Genomic DNA, 6,000 nt, shown 5'->3' with positions numbered 1-6,000 from the left:
GGAACGGGTTCTGGTGTTTATGGGTCAGTGGGCGACCTGGATTTACCTGTCCACGGTTTCCGCGGCAGTCAGCATCAAATACGCGTAAGCTAGACCTTAACTACGACGCTCGCGCTGTAGTAGAGGGCTGCTAATTATTTGACATGATCACATCACGCGAGGTTCTTTAACACCTATGCGTTTTTGCGTTATGTGTCTACCAAAATCTGCCTTCGCGACTGCAGATCCCGTCGAAATTTCGCGTGAGCGGCACAACGCTGTGATCAGTACACATTCGTGAATGCCTGCGGTATACGATGAAGTAACGTGGACAGGAGATGCCCTGGAAGTAGTGTACATGCGAAAAAGCGGGCACTTGATTCCGTAGGAGCAGCTCGCGGGAACTGTGGGGCTCGATATCAGAGGCATCTGCATTGTTGTAAATTAGTGATGAAAGTTAAGCAAGGTGTCAACACCCTAATATCCCGAAATTGAAGACCATACAGAGACTAACAAGGAAACTGTAGGCCCGCACTCTCAACTCGATTTATATTGGAGAATCGAACTTGCAAAGACAAGCTAGGCAATGCAATAGAGGATCCTCAACAAGCACGCACTAGTCCCTATTGAAAGCTATGGACCCAGATAAGCTGCTAGCATGCGTTCAATGCAAATTAGCGTAGCGGTAAGCTTTGGATATATCATGAATACCCCAATCGCATTACTGGCGTGTCTAATAAACACATCCTTAATGTGACCTAAATTTCACTTTGGATGTTGCTGGAATGTTCTTATTATTGCCTTGATGGTGGATGTCCTTAAGCGATTACAAATCCACTTGATGTAAGCATTTGATCTTTGCGTGGCCTTCTCTTGTATTTCAACTACTGTCTGTGCACTCACAGATTGTGTACCTTCAGGTGCTGCTGCTGGCTGTCCTGGGTCGGCTGCCTGTCAGTCCAGTTCCCAAGGCTTTTCCAGGGCCTCCCCTGGCCAACCACCTGCTGGACCTAAGCTGCGGCCGGCCTTCCCATGGTGCTCTGTATGCTTCGCCACCAGGAAAAGCCATTCCTTCGTCTGTCACCTGGCACCAAGTCACTCGGCACACCCCTTCAAACGCACGTCATTTCCTCGGCCCCAGGCACTACTGCCATTCAGTGCACCCACCGATTATGTACTTGCAGGTTAGTTATTGCACGTTGTGCAAACTTCCATTGTCATGATGTATACCTGTTAGCAGTGTTGTAGCCTCTGGTTATTGGAAACATTTTCGTGAAGCAGTGCTGTGCATTTTAAGCATGTTATTGGTTAGTGGGGATATTCAAGAGAATCTGGAGGCGCAGGAAGAGAAACCGAACTTTGTTTTAAAGGGTTCATTCGCATGGAATCAAGCCAGGCAATCCTTTTAAAATGTTTCTATACATATGCAGCGGGTGTGGAGAGGGCCTCTCCGTAATCCACATACTCATTCAATGCAAGGCACTTGACATAACACAATTCAAACACTTCTAACAACTATACACACGACTTATTCCACAACACCCGTCATACTTCGTAGGAGACAAGCCCATGTTTTCGCTCAAACGTGTTTTCGAGTTTCTTACCGACGTAAAATTTTTACATCTCATTTCTTATCATGCGTCTTGACAACCTGGCCCTTTACACCAGTCATCTTAATTATGTTGTGTCTTACTTTGTTTATTTTTACTGAAATGTTTTACTTTTACTTTCATGTCGCTCTCATAACACGACTTTTGTTTGGCGCTCTTTGCCCTTAGTTGGCCTTGCACCATTAAAACCTAAACACCATCATCATCATAAAATCTTTCTATAAGGCTTGAAGAACTAACCATACAAACTGACGTGGAACTACTTTCTATTTTAGGTAAGCTTAAAATTCCACCTACTTCAGATCCTACTGGTATTATTTACAGTGTACTGAAAAGTACAATCCACACTGTAGAATTCTGATGGCGCAATTTTCAGTCTCTCGACAGGCGCTATTCTCAGTGATGGGTGGATAGCCGAGGTAGTACAAACCTTTCCATCTGGGTACCGTGCTTCACCATTAAACTACAGGCTAATTTCCCTAACAAGCACCATATGCAAGGTTGTGGAACATTTCATTCTCTCTCAAGTCACTAAGTACTTATAAAATTACATCATCATATTTGAATATCAGCATGGGGTTAAGAGTAACTCACAAGGGTTACTCTCGTAAAACGCAACTTTCTGGGATTCTTCAGGGTCTACATTCATCCATTGACGCAGGTTTACACACTCCTGCAGTTTATCTCAATTTTTCTAACGCATTTGATCGCATTACACACCGCAGACTACTTCTCAGACTTCACCCTAATGTCCTCATTTGGATCACGGATTTTCTTCCTTGTTGAATTAAAGGGGCCCTAAACAGGGTTCCAAATGTAGCGATTTTACGTGTTGTTCGCTGAAGGAACAGCATCCCGCAAAAAATGGTTTAAAAGTGTTAAGTATTAGCTTAGTTATTGTTCAATAGAAAGGGTTGGCAATAAGGCCTGGAGCTTTCACCCTGTCCTCACACCTCTTAATCGGTGTGAATGCTATGACATCACTGACATGCACAAGACCACCTAGAGACCTTACAGTTTCGAGGTACACACAGCCATTGACTCTGCTTGTCACGCTTTTCTTTTTTAGCAGGCGACGTGTATGCTCTGCCCACTGCTGGCTGCGCTGAGCTGAGTGGGGCAGTAAGCGGGCGGGCCGCTCGCACTGCCGTGGTTGCGTCGGTACGTCAGTTGTAGAATGGGGGAAATGAGTGTTTGACGTCCAGATAGGGGGGTCCCAAACACAACATGTTCGCTGGTGACTGTAATTGAAGATTTCCACCTACGATTGGCGGTTCGCTAGCATTTCTTGCAGGTGGCGCTGTTGCAGCGAGCAGGTCCCTCTAACTTGCGCAGAAAAGGCTTAGCATCGCCGCAGTTATTCAGTCACCACTTTACGAAGCTGAGCTGATGACGATTACCAGCGCAATCTTTCACTGCACTATTTCCCCCTTTCATGCATTTGTAAACTGATTTCCAGCAATAGTCCCCCTCTGGCGGGCAGTGACAAGTTTTAACTGCTGCGGTTCATGCCATATCACGTATACACTGATACACTGCACAGCGGGGTCCTTGTCGACCGTGCAGGCAGATGCTTGCCGCGGTCACGCTTGTAGCGGCGATTCCACCTGCAGAGACTCTCCGTGTTTTTCGGTGTTGTTCATACTTTGCAAACAATGCACTATATCCACAAACTCAGCTAAGCTCGTGTAACGGATGGCGACGATCGACATTTGTTTTTCCAAAGATAGCTGTGCTGTAGTGCCGTTCGGCGGAACCGCCGAACCATGCACCCGCATTTCTACCGCAGCTGGGAACGCTGATTAAATGCAGATTTTAGGAAACCCGCCAAAAGCAACGCTGTAGTGTTCAGCACCAGCTTTGCCATGAAGGTTGCGTCAGAGTCGCAAAGTTACGTCAGAGTGTGTGAGAATGGCAACAAGGATTGACAGGTAAACAAGGAAAGAAGCGAAGACCTTTCTTGCTCTTTTGTGCAGCATTCGCTTTACGCAGAGGTATTATATTTGGTATATGTTGTCGTGAACATGTTGTCTAGCAATTTTGTATTTGAAACCACTACCTTCGGAAGCCTATTTAATGCCCCTTCAAGTTAACGTCTGCTAATACCTCTACTTATTTTGCCCCCATTAATTTGGTGTCGTCCAAGGCAGTGTGCTTGGTCCTCTACGTTTTAAATCTATTTTTATCATCTACCATGTTGCATATCTTCCCGTGCACATCTCGTCGCAGACGATGTTGCAGTTTATCACACAATCTTTTTCGACAACCACCATCAATGCTTTCAAACTGATTAAAGCACGTCTCTGGGCTAGTTGTTCATATCACGCTTGGGTTAGATGAATGCGCTGCTTAGGCTTACGATACAAGGATGGAGACAAAGAAACACACAACGCAAATGGGTAAGTGCAAACAAGCAACTATTTGTTCTTTGGAACGCCTCCAACAGCTTTACAGAAAAGAGAAGAAACAAACACTAAAAAAAGGGGGGGGGGGGAGGGGGAGATTTAAGGCGAGAAATGAAGCAACAAAATACAGAAATTTTGACTCTGAACTATTCAAGTTGAATGCACAGAAGCCTAATCATCAGAATTTTCTGCGCACACCCGGATTTACAGGGGCCAGGGTGCATCTTTTAAAAGGACAGTTATGCAACAACCTTAAGACTATGACGCGTGCTCACGTATTCTCCGAATGTGCCTGATCCCATGAAACAGGACTTCACAATTTTCCTTTTCTGCAGCTTGGGTGATCTGAACAAAACCTCGGTCTGCCCAAATAAAGCCTTCTATCCACACATTTTGCAGTGTGCGGCCAAGTTTCCAGGCCCGCTCGTCCGCTCACCTGTGTAGTGGGTGCTCCCTGAGCCTGGTGTTTACGCACCTGCCTGGGTGTCCCATCCAGCTTCTTTTGCAGTTCAAGGGGATGCGGTAGACAGCGCCGACCGAGCATTCAACAAATTTTGTTTTCTGCTTTGTGTCAAACTGATATTTTCACGCCGTGTTTCCATCCTGATTAACCCTCTTACAAAGCCCTTTAATTTGATGGGGGCTGAGAAAACGACTCCAGCTTCTCGCTTCGCTTTTAGCTTCTTTATCTTGTGTATGTACAGGCTAACTTTCTTTCTCTGCTGTTCTATGGGCCCTTGCTTGGCTTTACCACCTTTAGCACTTCTAGGCAGTGGACACAAGAACTTGCGTGGGAAACCCACTAGACCTTAAGCGTGCCCACTGTTACAGTTACAGGACTTTTTTTAGGGCTTGGAGGAAACAGCCTGCAACAATGCTTCTCTTTACTAGCTTTTTGCCATACTTGAGCACTTTCACACTGCATTTGAGGGGTTACAGTTCAAACATGAGACACCTGACAGCGATAGGCTGCGGTATTTAGACATTCAAATCCATTTTGGAGCATCCAACACGTGCGGGTCTTATCAAAGTGGGGGGGGGGGGAGAAGGGGGGTACCTACGCTTCCCTTTAACTCTGGACATCCGAAGCTAGTACAGAGAAGCATTGCTGCAGGCTGTTTCCTCCAAGCCCTAAAAAAAGTCCTGTAACTGTAACAGTGGGCACGCTTAAGGTCTAGTGGGTTTCCCACGCAAGTTCTTGTGTCCACTGCCTAGAAGTGCTAAAGGGGGTAAAGCCTAGCAAGGGCCCATAGAACAGCAGAGAAAGAAAGTTAGCCTGTACATACACAAGATAAAGAAGCTAAAAGCGAAGCGAGAAGCTGGAGTCGTTTTCTCAGCCCCCATCAAATTAAAGGGCTTTGTAAGAGGGTTAATCAGGATGGAAACACGGCGTGAAAATATCAGTTTGACACAAAGCAGAAAACAAAATTTGTTGAATGCTCGGTCGGCGCTGTCTACCGCATCCCCTTGAACTGCAAAAGAAGCTGGATGGGACACCCAGGCAGGTGCGTAAACACCAGGCTCAGGGAGCACCCGCTACACAGGTGAGCGGACGAGCGGGCCTGGAAACTTGGCCGCACACTGCAAAGTGTGTGGATAGAAGGCTTTATTTGGGCAGACCGAGGTTTTGTTCAGATCACCCAAGCTGCAGAAAAGGAAAATTGTGAAGTCCTGCTTCATGGGATCAGGCACATTCGGAGAATACGTGAGCACGCGTCATAGTCTTAAGGTTGTTGCAAAACTGTCCTTTTAAAAGATGCACCCTGGCCCCTGTAAATCCGGGTGTGCGCAGAAAATTCTGATGATTAGGCTTCTGCGCATTCAACTTCAATAGTTCAGAGTCAAAATTTCTGTATTTCGTTGTTTCATTTCTCGCCTTAAATCTCCCCCTCCCCCCCCCCACCCTTTTTTTAGTGTTTGTTTCTTCTCTTTTCTGTAAAGCTGTTGGAGGCGTTCCAAAGAATAAATAGTTGTTTGTTTGCACTTACCCATTTGCGTTGTGTGTT

This window comes from Haemaphysalis longicornis, unplaced genomic scaffold (genome assembly GCF_048455015.1).
Source record: "Haemaphysalis longicornis isolate Haplotype H1 unplaced genomic scaffold, Haemaphysalis longicornis Haplotype H1 scaffold_11, whole genome shotgun sequence".
NCBI lineage: Eukaryota > Metazoa > Arthropoda > Arachnida > Ixodida > Ixodidae > Haemaphysalis > Haemaphysalis longicornis.
Note: the sequence above shows the minus strand (reverse complement) of the source record.